The sequence below is a fragment of the Rana temporaria genome, chromosome 1, assembly GCF_905171775.1.
Source record: "Rana temporaria chromosome 1, aRanTem1.1, whole genome shotgun sequence".
Taxonomy (NCBI): domain Eukaryota; kingdom Metazoa; phylum Chordata; class Amphibia; order Anura; family Ranidae; genus Rana; species Rana temporaria.
In genome coordinates this window covers 454,958,559-454,978,453 of record NC_053489.1, presented here as the reverse complement: position 1 = coordinate 454,978,453, position 19,895 = coordinate 454,958,559, and positions in this window count along the sequence as shown.

Genomic DNA, 19,895 nt, shown 5'->3' with positions numbered 1-19,895 from the left:
GTATGCGGAGACGAAACGTCTGCCTAGGAGACGGAGTGGGTGAAGGTTTTGTTGTTATTAATTAAAGAATGTTTAGTAATTAGCCTTAGTGTGTGATGAGGGGGGGGACAGTTTGATTGTTCCTGTAAATTCTGTGACCTGTTGTACTATATAAAAAGCTGAGAAGAAATCATTAAAGTGTCATTACATTTGGAACAAGCACAGAGCGGTGTCTCGTCTTGATTCTGGGAAAATGGGATGCCTGCTGGTCTGTCTGTGTGTCAGATGAGCTGTTGTCATGGATGGAAGGTCGTAAACGGTGGTGACCGTTACAGCCACCCCCCTGGAGCTCGCGGTATGTGGAGCCTGGTATACCCAGCCCACCCATGGCTTTTTTAGAGTCATCATAAGCTGGCCCGTTAGATGAGTCTCCACTATTACCATTATCTCTGCACGCTGAGCTTTTAGATAGGAGAGGACAGCATTGCGTTTTGGACGGGCCCTGAGGCCCCGCACATTTCACGTTAGAAACTTCACATTAGGCATGACAGCTATTGACAAGCATCAGTGTCCCAGACGTTCCAAGCAAGCGCGCAGGTGCCCCCGGCCACCACGAAAAAAAGGGGGGGGCCGCGGACACCGCACCCAGGGCCCAAAACATCCAGGCCAGGAGGCTGCAACATAAACCAGTGAAAAAATAACCGCACAACATCACCATATAGCACAATGTCCCACGCACCACCCTCCAGTCTCCTCATAAAACCACAAGCTTCACTCTGCAGTACACCAGAAGTATAAAATAAGAACATGAAAATAAACCATAACAGAACATGTGAAAACAACAACTTAAAAAACTGGGGTGTCCGGGCAGGCAGCCCGCCACACAACAGCGTAGCGCAACCCACCAAACCCGACCAGACCAGGGAAACCATACTTGAGCAAGGGAGCAAACGTTCCAGGTAGTAATGAAAACAGCAGGGTCCACAGGGACACCTGCGACTAAGGGGACGATTAACTCCAGGATAGCATCCATAAGGGGAATATAAGGATATGGGAGTGTGAGTCCTCGTCCCAGGTACCAGCACGGGGTGCAGCTCGCCAACTGAAAACAATCAAGTGGGGCTTCAATGCGACTTCCTCAACGTAACGTCCAAGGGGAGCAAAGGGAGAGGAATGAGGAGGAAGTCAATAAGGACATCACCGGGATGGGGTTGAAACAGAACAAAAGGAGGGGGGGTGAAGTGGAAGAAAAAGGGGCATAGGTACAGGAGAGGGGCCTTGGTACGGGCGTCACGGGGGTCCCATCCAGGGACACACAGTGGGCAAAAGGTCTTGGGCAAAGCATAGTGAGCACAGTACCTTAGAGCGATACAAATCCGAGATCCCCAGGGGATTAGAAGGAGAGTCTCGGCCCCGCACCCACTGGTTGTAATCCAAACGTCAGCAGCACTGGGCCTACACGGGTTGTCTGGGTGGCGGTCGGGCGTTTTCCAGCCAAGTAAAGACAGCCTCGGGTGTATCAAAAAAGTGTGTTCGGTCCTAACTGACCACCCGGATCCTAGCCGGAAAGAGCATAGCATAGGAATAGTGGCGGATCCTCAGCTGGCACTTGGCTTCAGTGAAGAGAGCCCTCTTCTTCTGAACATCCGCAAAAAAATCCGGGAAAACCTTGAGCTCGGCATTCTTAAAGGGAATGTTTCTCTTCAGTCTGGTGAGGCGGAGTACAGCATCCCGGTCCCGGAAATTTAGCAGTTTAGCTATGAAGGTTCGCAGCGGGCCGCCCAGTGGGGGAGGCTTGGCAGCCAGCCTGTGGGCCCTCTCCACCACGAAGGATGAGGAAAATTCAGATCGGCCAAACGTGGTCACCAGCAGGTTTTCCAGGAATGTCGGTGGGTCAGGACCCTCCTCGCCCTGAGGTAAGCCGACGAACCGCAGGTTACACCTTCTGAGACGGTTTTCCACATCATCCTGCTTTGCCAAGTTAATGGTAAGTTGATGCTGAAGCTGTTCGGTCGCAATCTGTAATGGCGGTAGTTCATCCTCCACACGGCCGATGCGGGTCTCCGCCTCTGTAACCCTGTGTCTGAGCTTCTGCAGGTCTTGTCTGATGAGCGAGACATCCACCTTTACCTCCTCTATTTTGCAGGTCAGGGAGCTCTTACAGTCTGATATGGCCTCCAGCACCCGCGCTATGTTTTCAGCCGCCAAATCTGCGGGAGCAGAAGGGCCGGCGCCATCTTCCTCCACAACCTCCTTGTCTGGGAGCCGGTATTTAGCGAGGTTAACGATCGCGTCTGAAGATTTCTTTGGCGGCGACATGTTCCCCACAAGTGAGGGGTGTAATACACCCAATATTAAGTGTTTTAGCAGGCAGTATAAGCCCCAGGATATTCAGTTTCGGATTCTCAGCGAGCGGAGCTCCCACGAAACACTCCTCACACCATGTCGTCCAGGCCACGCCCCCCGAAAATACCATTTTAGTGATAAGTCAATCAAAGACTAGGAAGAGAGACAAGCAACTTGTGTTTGTATAAGATTTGCCATTTCAAAGCCAAGCTATCATATTTTGATAAAAAACTTCATCTTTTATAGTATATTGGTTTGTGCCAGTTACTCAGGTTCTTTAACTTGATGTATGGCGTCACACATGACAGCTCCTAAGTTTGTAGGCTCTCTGGGCTTCTACAGCAAGAGCATGGAGAACTGGGCCTAGAAAAAGTTGTTAGACCGTAGGCTTCATTACCTGTACAAATCCAGGGCTGTATGTAAAGTTCAATCTGCTCTATGTACACATACATTATTCCTCCTTTTCCTTTTTCCTTTCCATCCTTCTACATGCCCCCCTCTTCCTGACAATCTGATTTCCTTATTAATAAATTACAATTAAAGACAAAACATTTTTTTAGTGTTGGGCAGAGTGGAGATGGATTAGAACACCTGTCAGTTTTTATTGCTCTCTGTTTTGGCGTTCAGGGGATTGCTGCGCAGGTGCTGTGTAGCATGGAGGATTGCAGCACCCACCGCTTTGTTCTCTAGGGCCGTGGCTCTAAGAAAGTGTGTAATGTTTGGGGGTTCAGATTAGATTGATAGCAAAAAAAAAGTGGTTTTTATGTTGAAAGAAAAAAAAATGTGTCAGAAGTGTCAGTGTAAAAGTGTCTTTACGTCAAGAGGAAAAGAGATTTAGGGCCAGATCCTCAAAAGGGATATGCCGGCGCATCTACTGATACTCCGTCGTATCCCTGTTTCTATCTTTGGAACTGATCCACAGAATCAGTTTCCAAGAGATAGACAGAAGATCCGGCTTTTACGCTTCGTTTTTTCTCCGTAAGTATTAAGTTGCATGTGTAAAATTAGGGCTGCTTTTACAAAGTGTAAACTGTTTACACCTTGTAAAAGTAGACCCTTCTGTCCAGCGACGCGTTTTTTTTTTTTATTTAAATTTTTTTTTCCCGCCGTATCTTTTTTTTTTTCCGACGCAACTTTATTGACCCGACACGATCCACAAAGCTCGGGGTAACGTAATTTTGCGCTATGCACGTCGGAAAAATGATGTCACGAGCATGCGCAGTACGGCCGGCGTGGGAGCGCGCCTAATTTAAATGGGAATCGCCCCCATTTGAAGAGGAACGCCTTGCGCCGGTGGAATTTAAGTTACACAGCCGAAAATTTCTAGGTAAGTGCTTTGTGGATCGGGCACTTAGGTAGAAATTTTAAGGCAGTGTAACTTAAATGGGAAATTTTATGTTACACCGGCTCTTTGTGGATCTGGCCCTCAATCTCCAAATACAGAAAGGTTTCTTCACAGTGAGAGCAGTGGTTCTGGCCGTTTACATAATTTAACTGGATACTAAGGGCCAAATCCACAGCCAGCGGCGGAAATTACGTTTTTCAAAACTTATGTCATTTAAGTTACGGCGCCCTAAGTTGGTCTCGTAAGTGCCGTATCCACAGCGCATTTGCGCACAAAATATCGCTTACGTAATTTAAATTCCGAGGCGTAAGGCGGGGTTATTGCAAGTGGGAAGGAAGTGGGCGTGCTTCATTGTAATGAGCCGTGACCCCATGCAAATGAAGGGCCGGCCGTACTGCGCATGCGCGCACGAATCTGCTTCTCACTGGGCATGTGCAGAACTTTGCTCGGCGCAATCAGTGAGATAGGTAAAAGGCCAAGCATACTTAGTTTGAGGACCGCCCTGTGTGTAAATAGCCCCAGTCAAACACACTTCCCTTGCAAAAGTATTTCCCTTTGTTCCCTTCCTAGAGCAAGTTGCTTCTGCTCTGAACGTTTGTCAGTGTTTGTTGGTGAGTTGTGTGTGATAGAGAAGTTTTGGAGGAGTATTAGATTGTAGTTGTTGTTTGTTTCTGATAAGTGTATTTTTTGTTTGATTGTTTCTGCTAAGTGTATTTTTTTTCTGCTTGGATTTTGTGTTTGTTTTTTGTGTGTTTGTTTTTGACTTTGTAGTAGCTGTCTGCTTGTGTGTTTTGATTTTTGTTTGTTTGTTGTGTGTGTATTTTTGTTTGTTTGTTGTGTGTGAATTTTTGTTTGTTTGTCCTGTGAGTTTTCTTGTTGCTGAGTGGTGTCTGTGATGGCACCCAAGCACAGGAAGCTTAATTTTACACATGTGGAGAAGCAAATCCTTGCTAGGTCCATCGTCCTATATGGGCGCTATTTACATGGGCCTGAGAGCCGGAACACTTCCCCGGCCCAAAGGAAGAAGATCTATCAAAAAATTACAGATCAGATAAATGCGGCGGGGGGGGGGGAGACGAGGACCCCCGCTGGCATCCAGAAAAAGATCAATGATCTAAAGAAGCGTGGTCCGCAATAAGGTGGCCAAGCTCACTGCCCATAGGAGGGGCACTGGAGGAGGGGGACCATGCCCCATCCGGCTGACTGAGGAGGAATGGGCAGTGGCCCGGTGTTTCCAGCCAGAGCAGGTGGTGGGCCTGCGTGGCTTTGACTCTGATGTTCCTGTGGGGCCAGGTAAGTTTTTTTTTTCTATCTGGTGATTAGCATGTGTGGGTGGGGGAAGGGAAGATGTGCCAAGTGTGTGGATCCTCAAACCTGTGATTGTTTGGTGTCCTCCACAGATGACCAGGAGATTGCTGGCCCATCAGGCCAGGAGGATGCTGGGCCATCAGGCCAGGCTGCTGCACCACCCCAAGGACAGGAGGCTGTTGAGGAGTCCCCAGGGGAGGGGAGTGGCCAAACCTCCCCTCATGAGGAGGATGAGGGGGAGGAGGATGAGGGGGAGGAAGAAGAAAATCTGCAGCTTGGCAGGGAAATCCTTCTGGCCTCTGAGCTAATGACATTTGAGGATACCCTTGAGGCTACCCCAGAGCCTACCCCAGAGGCTACCCCAGAGGCTGGCAGCAGTCAGGCCACCATCAGGGGTAGCCCCTCCCACTCCTCCCCCAACAGGCTGCAAACCACAAGGGTCACTCTCTCCCCTCCTCCAGAGCCACAAGTCTCAGGGGCAGGCAGGATGGCGACCCAGGAGACCAGGGGGGTGTTTGAGCGTCTGCCGGCCAGTCTGCAGAAGGACAATGCCCGGCAGAACCGCACTCTGGGTGAGATTCAAAAAACTCTTACCAAGATGGAGCACAGCCTGGGTGCAATGAGGGAGTCACTCGGTGATGTGGCCACAAACTCTTTGGGGGTCATCACATGTTTGTGGGACCTGAAGACCGCCACAACAGGCGTGGCCCAGGAGGTGACTGCCCTGACCCAGGCTGTGCAGGACAATACCCGGGCTGTGCAGGACAATAACCGGGCTGGCCAGGCCAATACTTTTTATTTTTTTTTTTTTATTTTTTTTTTATGATTTTGTTTATTATACTGTACTTATGATTTGGTTTATGTGTGTGAATGATGTGTGAATGTGGGGGGGTGGCATTCCTGATAAAATAAGGGTGTCACCCTCAGTTTTGGTGGAGAAGGGATCCCCAGGACCAGGGAGAAGTGATCCCAGGTTCCTGAATGGTGTATGAATGCACAGTGACATAATTGGAGCCGTGGCGTGGCGTTACTGCTCCCAAGTACCAAAGGGGGGGGGGGTACTTGGATCTAATCCAATTCGATGTGCATGTGATGTGTCTGTGCTAGGGACCACAGTGGTGTGCATTCATGCATTCTCATTGTGACATAATTAATGTGCGTTTACTGTGAAAAGAAACATTCTCATTGTGACATTATTCATGTGCATTTACTGTGAAAAGAAACATTCTCATTGTGACATTATTCATGTGCGTTTACTGTGAAAATAAACATTCTCATTGTGACATTATTCATGTGCGTTTACTGTGAAAAGATGCCTTCTGCGAGGCGTCTCCTGGCTGCTGTGCCCTCAGCAGACCGGGTATAGTTGGTTAGGGGGGGATTGCCTGGGTCGGGGGTCAGGTCAGCACGTATGTCAATCTCCAGTCCCCTTCTCATGGCAAAGTTGTGCAGAATACAACATGCACCGATGATCTGGCACACAAAGTCTGGGGAATACAACAATGTACCCCCAGACTTATCCAGGCATCTGAAGCGGGACTTCAGCAGCCCAAATGTGCGTTCCACAACTGCCCGGGTGCGTATGTGAGCCTCGTTGTAGCGTTGCTCTCCTGGGCTTTGGGGGTTCCTGAATGGGGTCAACATATGGGGTCCCAGGGCATATCCAGAGTCACCTGGAAGGGATCAGACAGAAGGATATTAGTCATGCATGTGCCCCTCGTGATGTCTGCATCATGGGGGGGACATACCTGACACCCATGTCACTCACCAATCAGCCAGCTGTCTCCATACATGTTCAGTTCCAAATCTCTGGAGATTTTGGTCTGCCGGTATATATAGCTGTCATGGCAGGATCCCGGGAATTTTGCACAGACGTGCCAGATGAGGCCATGGGCATCTACGATTACCTGGACATTTATGGAATGCCAGTGCTTCCGATTCCGGAACAGGTGCTCTGTCTCATGGGGGGGCTGTAGTGCCACATGGGTACAATCAATGGCCCCGATGGTCCGTGGGAATCGGGCAATGTTGTAAAAGTCTGTCATGGTTTGCAATCGCTGGTCCTCCTGGGTGGGTTTTTGAAATTGATTGGCCATGCGTCTCAGTATTGCAGGGACTACTTGATGGACACACCTGCTCATGGAGGATTGTGCCATCCCAGCCAGACCTCCACATGTGCGTTGGAAAGACCCAGTGGCAAGGAAATGGATTGTTGCCATTACTTTGATGAGAGGTGGCAGGGCATGGGATCGTTGGGTTAGGGTGGTGAGATCATCCTGCAGGATTCTGGTTAATTCCAGGATGGCTTCCCGGTTAAAACGGAAGTTGCCATAGACCTCAGAAGCAGGCATGCCAAAGAGATCTCGGCGTGGGCGGTATACCCTCTCCTGTGCCCTCCTCCTCCTCCTCTGTGCCCTCCTCCTTCTTTGCGCCTCTAAAGTAGTGAGTGCCGTTAGGATCATGGATGGCCCGGGCATGTTGGCAGACAGATTAAAGTCCAGCAAATATGTGTGCTCAGCTTTTCCTCAATGCTGTTGCTTCAGCAGACCTTTACACAGCATGTGTAAAATTAGGGCTGCTTTTATAACGTGTAAATTTGCGCAGGGAAACTAACAGGTGCGCACAGGGCGTAATCTACGGCGCACACACTTAATTATGTGGATCGCCCTATCTCCCTCATTTGCATCTTTGCCTATCAAAAACAGCGGCGTGACTAGCGTAATTTGCGTCCGAGGATGCGCCGGTGTAATCATTTTAGGTAGGACGGAAAATCCGGATTTTAATGCGTAACTCGTTTTGAGGATCGGGCGCAAAGATACGCGCGGAGTAAAATTAAAAAAAATCCCGAGTTAAGTCGGCGCATCTGCTTTGTGGATTTGGCCCTAAAATTTTTAGATAAAGTTGATCCACAGAATATCCTATTGCCTCTTGGGGGATCAGAAAGGACCTTTTTCCCCTGCTGGAGCAAATTGGATCATGCTTTGCTGTTTTTTTTTTTTTTTTGCATTCCTCTGGATCAATTGTGGATATAGGATTATGTATCTAAAATTGGCTGAGCTAGATGGACTTTTTCAACCAGACTAACTATGCAACTCTGTAAATATTTACAACCGTTAAGGAGATTTACCCTCTCTATCTGTCCTGTTTACCATTATCATTAGAAGTGAAAGTAGAAGCAAATCCCAAATTTTGGGTTGTCCCCAGAAAAGTGACAGAGGGGGAAATCCTCAAATGTGGACACTAGTTCTGGTGACCTAGAGGTCCCCAAGAAATTTCCTTCATTTTCAGGGATTTCCTCTAATTTCCTGTTTTTCCTATGGGACAGGAAGTAAAGGAAAATCTCCCCAATGGGATACATATGGCAAAAAATAAACTGATACTCTATCCAAGATGGAAAAAAAAATTGTACTTTAGGTATATGAAAACTGCACGCTGTCTTTCCATATGTGGAATCTTTAATGGACCGTAAAATCCAATAACAGCTGCCCTGTACCTCATTTGATTAAATAATTATTATTCATATGCAGTGCTTTCATATTTACAGTACTTTGACTAAAAATACAACCAATATATTTTGAGGCCTGAACACGTTAAAAAAACAAAAAATAGATATGCAAAAGACTATACATTTTCTTTTAATGCCTAGGTGTCTGCAGTCTGGCTTTTTATGTACTTAGGCATGGAATGTTTAGTAATGTTCCAGTAGAGAGGTAGGAAGGCATACCTGTGAGCATTCCTAGTTCTCTGATTCCAGTATTCTCCTAGCATTTAAGTACCAATTATTATGGTTTACGATCATGTGACTGACACGAGAAAGCTGATCATGGTGATCACATGCAGGCTGAAAGTGTTTGTGAACAGGTCTCTCCTGAATGCAAAAATGCAGTCTACTGCAACGTGAAGATGTCCCGAACTGTAAGCTTTTGTACCTAAACGTATATTTTGCTTGCAGTGCTGTGCGCATTTTATCTGGGAGATTGGTAATTCTCAATCCAAAGTATCAGCCAATGAGGAAGAGGTATTTGTGTTACCAGTCGTACTCATAATTTAGTTATATTGTGTCCTTGTCCCCTGCTCAGTACTTGTTTACAACAGGCTCAACGCAAGAGCATTGTGCATGATCAAACTGTGCACAACATATGTAATGAACAATGGAGCTGGCTATAGGAAATATACAGTATACGTAGTAATCTATATACATGTTTACTAAATCTTTAATCCAAGGTAAACTTTAAATTGAAAGATTTTTAATCTTTGGTGTGTTTAAAGGGGTTGTTAAGGTTCATGTTTTTTCACCTTAATGCGTCCTATGCATTAAGGTGAAAAAACATCTGACAACACCGGCCCCCCAGCCCCCCCGTTTTACTTACCTGAGCCCTGGAAAGTCCTATGTCACGAACGCGCTCGATCTTTGCCCAAGCTTCTCGGCTCTTCATTGTATAGGTTTATAGCAGCGCAGCCATTGGCCCGTGCTGCTGTCAATCAAATCAAAAGGCGCGGGCCCCCGGGGGCGACTATGGATGCCGAGTGTATGACACGGGAGCACGCCTGCAAGGTAACACCCTCAGGAGAGAGCTTCCCAGAGGGGGTTAGCTATTGCGGGGAGGAGCTGAGAGAGCTGCCAAGGGACCCCAGAAGACGGCGTTCGTGGGCCACGCTGTGCAAAATAAGCTGCACAGTGGAGGTAAGTATACCATGTTTGTTATTTTTAAATAATAATATTTTAACCTTTAGTATCACTTTAATATGTTGGTATTATTATTATTATTATTATACAGGATTTATATAACGCCAACAGTTTGTGCAGCGCTTTACATCAGGGAAGACAGTACAGTCACAATACAATTCAATACAGGAGGGATCAGAGGGCCCTGCTCGTTAGAGCTTACAATCTAGAAGTTTGCCGGTAGATGCTTACATTAACGTATGCATTTAAAACTTTAAACTATTGTACAGATTCTCTTTGCTAAACCCCTGTAGAAATATGTTTCCACATCAAAGCCAAACTAAAATTATATGAATATAAACACCAATGAATCAGCTCAGCATAACTGAACTGCATTGGCAGAAATACAATACTAAATTCAATTCCAACTTTCCTAGGTATTGGCAGGTCTTTTTCTGGCAAAATCATCTAGACTTGACCTTCTGAAGGGGATTTAGATGGAGCTGAGTAGTGGCAAGATAATTCTTACTCTACAAACACTTATAGAAATACTTGGTAATTGGTTCCCATCGCACTTACCAAATCAGACAGGAAACCATTTTACACATAGTGATCGGTCGACTACCAAGTCCCATTACATACATCATTAAACATGCAATTTGCACAGTATAAAAGCTACTGCTCCAAACTGAATCAACTGTGCTGACAACAACAAAGACCACCACCTTTATTTCATATATTTTAAAGTCTTTGTAGTAAAGGGAAAATGGTCTTGGGAGTTATTGTATCTGTCAGTGATTGCATTATATTACAGATAATATGTATTTAAGTGAATTAACTTAATTGTTTAACATAGGCAAAGTCACAAATAAAGTAATATTCTAAATGCATATTTTCTATGTGTGTGCATATGCTGTGAAGCCATCCCAAAGTTCAGTTTTCTTGTAAAATCCAAAGCAGCATATAATTTGTCAGAAGGCCTAAAAAGTCTATGTCACTTCTTTCTTCGTACAACCTTTCCAAAGACGACTATTACGGAATCAGTCTCACAGAAGGTCATACTGAATCAGTAATGCTGTTGTCAGGGATCAAGTCCTGGGGAAAAAAGTGTGGGAACTCCCACCCAAGATCCACCCCCCCACCAAAAAAAAAAAAAAATGATACGCTCATATGCATAATTACTAAACCGCATGTTTTTTTTGGCGAACCACTGTACCTTAGTGATCCTTTATGTTACTGGCCACTTCCTGTATATAGATTCATCGAGTAGTGTGCGGGTATTCCGTCACTTCGATGCCGCAATGTCTCCTGGGAGCTTTTGTCATTGTTCCCAGGAGACACTGCGGAGGTCTGCCGCGAGTTATCGCCGGATTCAGAAAGAGTGTGGCACCCGGGGTGGACCACCCTCGTTGGTACGCCACTGGCTTCAGCACCCCCTCTGCCTCAGATTGCAGCGCCTGGGCTCATTGCACCCGCCGAGGATTGCCCCTGTGTGATGTGTATATTCCAGGAGGCTAAGGGAGGACAGTGCACGTAATTCCCCTAGTCAAATGATGTGCAAGGGTGGTGGGGCTGGACAATTTTGTAAAAAAAAAACATGTGCTCCCACAACACACACATGTGAACCTTGCCTTGGTGTGCATGAAGCCCCAGGCCTATACAAAGCATATGCAGCATGCTGAGCTTGGTTCCTTCTGCACATGTATGGTGTGATCAGTACACCATTGTCAGTGCTGTGCCCTCCCACCCGTACTAGGACTACACACTCAAACAGCACAAATAGGAAAGTCCTATAGAGAGAAGAATTCAGTCTATTACCCGGTACAGGCGTCTGGATGTGCAGTGGCCACAAACTTAGAGCTCAGTCCGCGAGAGGAGGAGGCAGGAAATAAGCAAGATCCCATCCTAGTGATTGTTAACAAGTGGAGGACGCTGAACTTGCCTTCGCCAATCAGAGAACGTAGCACAAGGGAGAGACATGACAGCTGGCCAATCATCTGCCTCTTAATACTACAAACTGCACAGGCAGAATTTGTCTTTCTTTCTGCAGCGTGTTAGTGTCTCCTGGCTGCTCAGGGTGGAAGGGGGCAGCTGCGGTCACAGCTTAAGCTCAAAGTGGCCCCAGGGCAGGCGGTCTACCGGGAAATTTCCGGATATCCCGGTAGGCCAGTCCGGCCCTGATCGTAGACACAGTATTGTCACTATAGTTTAGCATGTTGGGACAGTGATTCCCTGGCTTTGATATATTTACATTTGTTCTTTTATTATGGTTAATGATAATGTAAAGCTTACACACTATTGCTGCTTGACTGGATGCATACTGTAGGTATAATTGACAAATGAGATTGTATGCCATGGAAATCTGAATGGTTGATGAACAGAGTGACTTAAAATATTATTTTCTATTTACCAGGTGCATCTGAGGAATCAGTAGGGTAGACCTATGCTTCTGCGTTGCTGGCCCTTATCTCTACAGTAAACTATTGGTCAGGGATCATTCCACAAATAGACTTTTTGGGGCAGATCCACATACATAGACTGCGCCCGGCGCAGATGTCAGATACGCTACGCCGCTGTAACTTACTTTGCAAATCTTTGAATCCTGAAAGAATTTGCGCCGTAAGTTACGGCGGCGTAGTGTATCTCTCGCGGCGTAAGGGCGTGGAATTCAAATGCGGCGAGTAGGGGGCGTGTTTCATTTAAATAAAGCGCGTCCCCGCGGCTGAACGAACTGCGCATGCCCCGTTCGTCAAAACTCCCAGGGTGCATTGCTCCAAATGACGTCGCAAGGACGTCATTGTTTTTGTCGTGAACGTAAATGGCGTCCAGCCCTATTCACGGACGACTTACGCAAATGACGTGAAATTTTCAAAATTAGACACGGGAACGACGGCCATACTTAACATTGAGTACGCCACCAGATAGCAGCTTTAACTATACGCTGGAAAAAGCCGAACCGAAACGACACAAAAGAATGCGACGGCCGCTCGTACGTTCGTGGATCGTCGGAAATAGCTAATTTGCATACTCAACGCAGATTACGACGTGAACGCCACCCAGCGGCCACCGGAAAATTGCATCTTAGATCCGACGGCGTACTGTCGGATCTAACACAAATGCCGTCGTATCTTGTTTGGTGGATACCAAAACAAAGATAGGACGCGCTAAATTTGAAATTACGCGGCGTATCAACAGATACGCCGGCGTAATTTCTTTGAGGATCTGCCCCTTTGTCTATGTTTGTCTAGGAACCATGAGAAGAAATAACTGATGAAATAGAGATTTGTGCCAAGTACCTTGGGACCTGTTAAGGGTTTGTTCACACCTATACATTTTCCTATATTGCTCAAGAAGGTGCAGCCATACCTACCTATGTTGGGGAATCAGGACATCTGCTCATTAGCATAATGGCTGTGGTGCAGCCACCTATGGATTTCCAAATGTCTGTGTGTAGCAGTTTAGGTAAGCGGTGCATAGACTTCAGGTATCTTTCATAGCCATTCTAAAGCTGGATATTTTTCTAACCGGTGGTTTTCCGAATGAAAGTGTGAAATAGTCCTACATATCTATAACAGAAATGGTAGTTTTAAAAAAAAAATCCTAATGTAAATGAATGTTTATAAATATTAACAATACATTTCTCTTTTCTTCTTTTTAGCCTGTTAAATTAGCCCTTTATGAGTGTTTTGTTGAATCTGCCTGTTGATCTTGGCAGAAATCAAGTGAGTTTGTGGACTCTGCAGAATGATCTCAAGCAGTCTTAATAGCCTTGCACAGATTACATATGTAAACCAGCAAACAGTTTCCCCTGACCTTCGGAATGTGAAGTGGTGTTTTGGAGTCTTTCACCTCATTCACACAGGCAACTGAATTTTTGCACTTATAAGTGTTTATAGGACATTTCTAAAGGCATAAAATCCATATAATAATGCATTTACCGGTAGCTGCATTTGGAAGTAATGGAAGCCTGTTAATCCAGAGGCAGATTTGATACTCTGGATGCATCTACATGTATGTAAACATACAGTCTACACACCCCTGTTAAAATGTCAGGTTTCTGTGATGTCAAAAAATGAGACAAAGATAAATCTTTATTTAAATCTAAATTTCCGAATTTTTTTCACCTTTAATGTGACCCTATAAACTGTACAACTAAGGCCCCATACACACGATAGAATTTATCCGCGAATACGGTCCAGCGGACCGTTTCCGCGGATAAATCCTCTCGGGGATTTCGGCGGATTTTCATGCGATGGAGTGTACACACCATCGCATTGAAATCCGCGCCGAAATCCTCTGGCGATGACGTGTCGCGCCGTCGCCGCGATTATGACGCGGCGACGTGCGCGACGCTGTCATATAAGGAATTCCACGCATGCGTCGAATCATTACGACGCATGCGGGGGATCCCTTCGGACGGATGGATCCGGTGAGTCTATACAGACCAGCGGATCCATCCGTTGGGATGGACTCCAGCAGATGGATATGTTGTGCATGTCAGCAAATATTCGATCTGCTGGAATCCATCCCAGGGGAGATATATCCGCGGAAACAGATCCGCTGGCGTGTACACACCATAGGATCTATCCGCTGAAACCCATTTGCTGGGATTTATCTGCGGATGGATTCTATGGTGTGTACGGGGCCTTAGGCCCCGTACAGACAACCGAACATGTCTGCTGAAACAGGTCCGCGGACCAGTTTCAGCAGACATGTTCGGTCGTCTGTACAGCCGAGCGGACAGGATTCCAGCGAACATTTGCCCGCCGTGCCTTTTTCGAGCGGGCAAATATTTCTAAACATGTTTAGAAACAGCCAGCTGGAATCCTGTCCGTCGGACATGTTCGGTCGTCTGTACAGACCTACCGTACATGTCCGAGCGGCCGCCATCCCTCGCATGCGTCAAATGACTTTGACGCATGCGTGGAAGCATTGAACTGGCAGGGCCGCGCACATGGCCGCGTCATCATCGCGGCGACGGCGCGGCCTCGTCGCCGCGTATCGAGTACGCGCGGATTTCAGTATGATGGTGTGTACAGCCATCATACAGAAATCTCCGGGCAGACATGTACGCTGAAAACGGTCCGGCGGACCGTTTTCATCGTACATGTTTGCCCGTGTGTACAAGGCCTTAGCTGAACAACAAACTTAAATCTTTTAGGTGGAGGGAAGTAAAACTAAAATAATATGGTTGCATAAGTGTGCACACCCTTAAACTTAATACTTTGTTGAAGTACCTTTTGATTTTATTACAGCTCTTGGCAATATTTGTCAACTCTTCTTTGCAAAAACACTCCAAATCTGTCAGATTGCTATGACATCTCCTGTGCGCAGCCCTCTTCAGGTCACCCCACAGATTTTCAATCGGATTCAGGTCTGGGCTCTGGCTGGGCCATTCCAAACTTTAATCTTCTTCTGGTGAAGCCATTCCTTTGTTGATTTGGATGTATGTTTTGGGTCGTTGTCATGCTGAAAGATGAAGTTCCTCTACATGTTTAGCTTTCTAGCAGATCCATGAAGGTTTTGTGCCAGTATTGACTGGAATTTGGAACTGTTTATCCAGTCAAACAGCAATTCCCTCTACCTTGACTAAGGCCTCTGTTCTAGCTGAAGAAAAACAGCCCCATAGCACCACCGCCATGCTTCACTGTGGGTATGGTGTTCTTTTTGCGCAAAAATATATATTTTGGAATTATGGCCAAAAAGTTCAACCTTGGTTTCATCAGACCATAACACATTTTCCACATGCTTTTGGGAGAACTCAGATGTGTTTTTGCTAAATTTTGCCTGTCTTGGTTGTTTTTTACTTGGTAAGAAAGGGCTTCCATCTTGCCACTCTACCCCATAGCCCAGACATATGAAGAATATGGGAGATTGCTGTCACATGTACCACACAGCCAGTACTTCTGAGATATTCCTGCAGCTTCTTTAATGTTGCTGTAGGCTTCATGGTAGTCTCCCTGACCAGTTATTTTCTCATCTTTTTATCAATTTTGGAGGGACGTCCAGTTCTTGGTAATGTCACTGTTGTGACATATTTTCTCCACTTGATGGTGACTGTCTTTAATTTGTTCCATGGTATATCTAATGCCTTGGAAATTCTTTTGTACCCTTCTCCTGACTGATACCTTTTAACAATGAGATCCCTCTGATGCTTTGGAAGCTCTCTGCAGGCCATGGCTTTTTCTGTAGAATATGACTAAGAAAATGTCAGGAAAGACCTACTAGAACAGCTGATCTTTATTTATTGTTACTCAGAGGCACTTTAAATGATGGCAGGTGTGTACTGACTCCTATTTAACATGAGTTTGAATGTGAATGCCTAATTCTGAACACATCCCCAGTTTTAAGAGGGTGTTCACACTTATGCAACCACATTATTATTTTAAATACAATTTTTACTTCTTCCTCCCTAAAAGATTTCAGTTTGTTTTTTAATTGAGTTGTACAGTTTATAGGTCACATTAAAGGTGGAAAAAGTTCTGAAATTATTTATCTTTGTCTAATTTTTTTACATCACAGAAATCTGCCATTTTAACAGGGGTGTGTAGATTTTTTTTATATCCACTGTATGTACATGTAAACGCTGTATAAATCGATCTGGAATGTATAAAGTATAACGTTTGTTTATGCTCCAAGATTAGTTTTCCTGTGCTTAAAACAAATAGTACCATTTGAATAAGGGCTTTACACACTTCCTGTCCTAGGGTGACAATGCTGCTCCTCCCTAGATATCAAGTGAGTGAGAGTTTCTCACCCTAGGGCAGGAAGTGTGTTACTGGAAGGATCACCAGTTGAAAAGTAAGCAGGGAAAAAAGCAATACAGTCACTACAAGTAGTATTAAGCCACAATATGTTACATTTGTGTACTTTGTTTAGCTATACCTTAAAGCGGGAGTTCACCCATTTCTAAAAAATTTTTTTTTCTTCCCCTAGATTCCTGCTCGTTCGGTCTAGGGGAATCGGCTATTTGTATTAAAATAGGTGCAGTACTTACCCGTTTTCGAGCTGCATCTTCTTCCGTCACTTCCGGGTATGGTCTTCGGGAGCGGGCGTTCCTTCTTGATTGACATTCTTCCGAGAGGCTTCCGACGGTCGCATCCATCGCGTCACTCGTAGCCGAAAGAAGCCGAACGTCGGTGCGGCTCTATACTGCGCCTGCGCACCGACGTTCGGCTTCTTTCGGAAAATCGTGACGCGATGGATGCGACCGTCGGAAGCCTCTCGGAAACCTGTCAATCAAGAAGGAACGCCCATTCCCGAAGCCCATACCCGGAAGCGACGGAGAGGATGCGTCTCGTAAACGGGTAAGTACTGCACATATTTTAAAATAAATAGCCGATTCCCCTAGTAATAACGAGCAGGAATCTAAGGGGGAAAAGTGCCCTCTAAGGGTGAACCCCCGCTTTAAGGTAGCTTGCAGAATGAATGGAGTAGGTGCAGCTGCTTCTAGTTTTCTAGCTTAGGTGAGACCTAGGTTCTTCTGCCATATTGACCTACTTGACCTGCACATGAAGCCAGAAATCACCATACAGCATTGCTGTCTTGAGGGTCACTCTGGGATATAAGTGGACATAGGCAAAGAATACACTCATGGTCCACATGGGCCATGCCACCTTTAAAAAATAAGACTTGTTTTCTATTTTAAACAAATTTCACCTTGTCAAGGAACAATTGAGTACTGTCCGTGATGCTTTTTTTATTTGCACTAACATACAATTTTTCAGGACAAGTTTTCGAGGTATGTGCCCTTCTTCAAGGTCCCAGCAGTACTGATTCACAAACGTTTTAGCAGAATGCAATAGGAACATTATTGGTAATTGATTCTCAGCCCTATTTGACTTGAGTGATTAACCATCGCACCGTTTCCGTGATTGTGAACAGTGATCAGTGATGTGTCACTGGCAGCCACGCCCCCTAACAGTAAGAATTACTCCCTAGGTCACACTTAACCCCTTCACTGCCAGTGTCATTTTTACAGTAATCAGTGCATTTTTATAGCACTGCTCGCTGTAAAAATGACAGCGGTCCCAAAATGGTGTCAAAAGTGTCCGATGTGTCCGCCATAATGTCGCAGTCACAATAAAAATCGCTGATTACATTACTAGTTAAAAAATAAATATTAATAAAAATGCCATAAAACTACCCCCTATTTTGTAGACACTATAACTTTTGCGCAAACCAATAAATAAAGGCTTATTGCGTTTTTTTTACCAAAAATATGTAGAAGAATACGTATCGGCCTAAACTGAGGAAACATTTTTTTTTTATATATAATTTTTGGGGATATTTATTACAGCAAAAAGTAAAAAATATTGAATTTTTTTCAAAATTGTCGCTCTATTTTTGTTTATAGCACAAAAAATAAAAACCGCAGAGGTGATCAAATACCACCAAAAGAAAGCACTATTTGTGGGAAAAAAGGACGTTGCACGACCACGCACTTGTCAGTTAAAGCGACGCAGTGCCGAATCGCAAAAAGTGGCCTGGTCTTTGGCCAGCGAAATGGTCCGGGGCTGAAGCGGTTAAGAGAGATGATTAGCTTTATGACCCTAGTTTGTGTCTGTAGCTGGTTTGGTATTGGCCATTTCCAATTCCATATTCAGGTGTCTCAATTTAGACCCTATAATGACCAATTGAGAAATGCATGCCTGCTTATTCTCCCTATAAATTTAAAGTAGCCTATGGGGTGGCGCAGACAGGAGCAAGGCGCAGACACCATGGCTCTTTCCTGAGATGCTCTTTCACGAGTGATGTGCAGTTTTGTGGCCGCATTTTATTGAAAGCAGGATAACTAAAGCTGGATGAAGATACAACAAGAACTCTGCTCCACTCGGAAAGACGACAAGCAAACCAGCATTTGACATTTATTTTATATGAAGTCAGATTCCCACTCTCTATCTACTACATGCTCCTTCTTCTCTTCCTTCTCACATCAGTGTCTTCTATTCTCAAATTATCCTTACTCTACCCTTCCTCTCTACCCTTCAGCATGCACATATCACCCTCACTCCTACACTCTCCCTACTACTGCAACCATCATCTCCTGCATTAGCTTCATCCAAACACCAGGGTCATTAGACACGTGGGCTCATGCACATCCCACTTCCATCTTGCCTTCCTCGCCCTCCTTCTTCTCCTAGTCTCAGGTGACATTTCTCCTAATCCTGGTCTGCCATTTCCCAACTGCAAGCCACATATCCAATACCCCTACCCCTCCCTCCTCCTCTGGCAACCACCGCAATCCACTTAGTTTAATTTCTATCCCCCTGCTTCCTCAAATTAGCCCACCAATCTCATGTGCCCTTTGGAACGCCCGCTCCATACGTCCTAATGGTGGCCACACAATATATTGACACTTTGGGCCCAATTTGGACATTTTCACTTAGGGGTGTACTCACTTTTGTTGCCAATGGCTGGCAATGCCAATGGTTGTGTGTTGAGTTATTTTGAGGGGACAGCAAATTTACACTGTTATACAAGTTACACACTCACTGCTTTACATTGTAGCAAAGTGTAATTTCTTCAGTGTTGTCACATGAAAAGATATAATAAAATATTTACAAAAATGTGAGGGATGTTCTTACTTTTGTGAGATACTATATATACTTACTACTTGTTCCCCATGACAGTGATCCCTGTTTCTTCTGCACCTTTCCCTAAAATCTTGCTGACCCTGATCTCCTGTTACATTAAAGTCGAACTCCATGCAAACAGCTTAAAATGAAGCTGAAATGTCTAAATGTAAGCTGATTTACCTCCCAAATGATTTGTTTTTGTGTACTCCCAGTCCTAAGATTTACACTGTCCTTCATGACAGCCAAGCCAAGTTGGTGACAGGAATTGGGCAGCTGGTATAACTGGATTTATTGGGAACTAACATATATATTGGGACATTAACAAAACTCCCAACTGTCCCTGATTTTGAGGGACTGTCCCTGATTTGGAGCAATGTCCCTCTGTCCCTCATTCCTCCTCATTTGTCCCTCATTTTGGTCTGATCTACATATATATATATATATATATATATATATATATATATATATATATATATATATATATATGATCTATCTATATATATATGTATATAAAATGCTTTTTTTTTTTTTAACTGACAGTTTTATTGTTTTTTCAACATTTTTCAACAGAAAAACAAAAAACAAAAAGGCACGTATTATTGTAGAAAGAACATACCTGGCAAGACATCTACATACAATATTGCCGGCTATAAAACTTGGGTGAATTATGCAG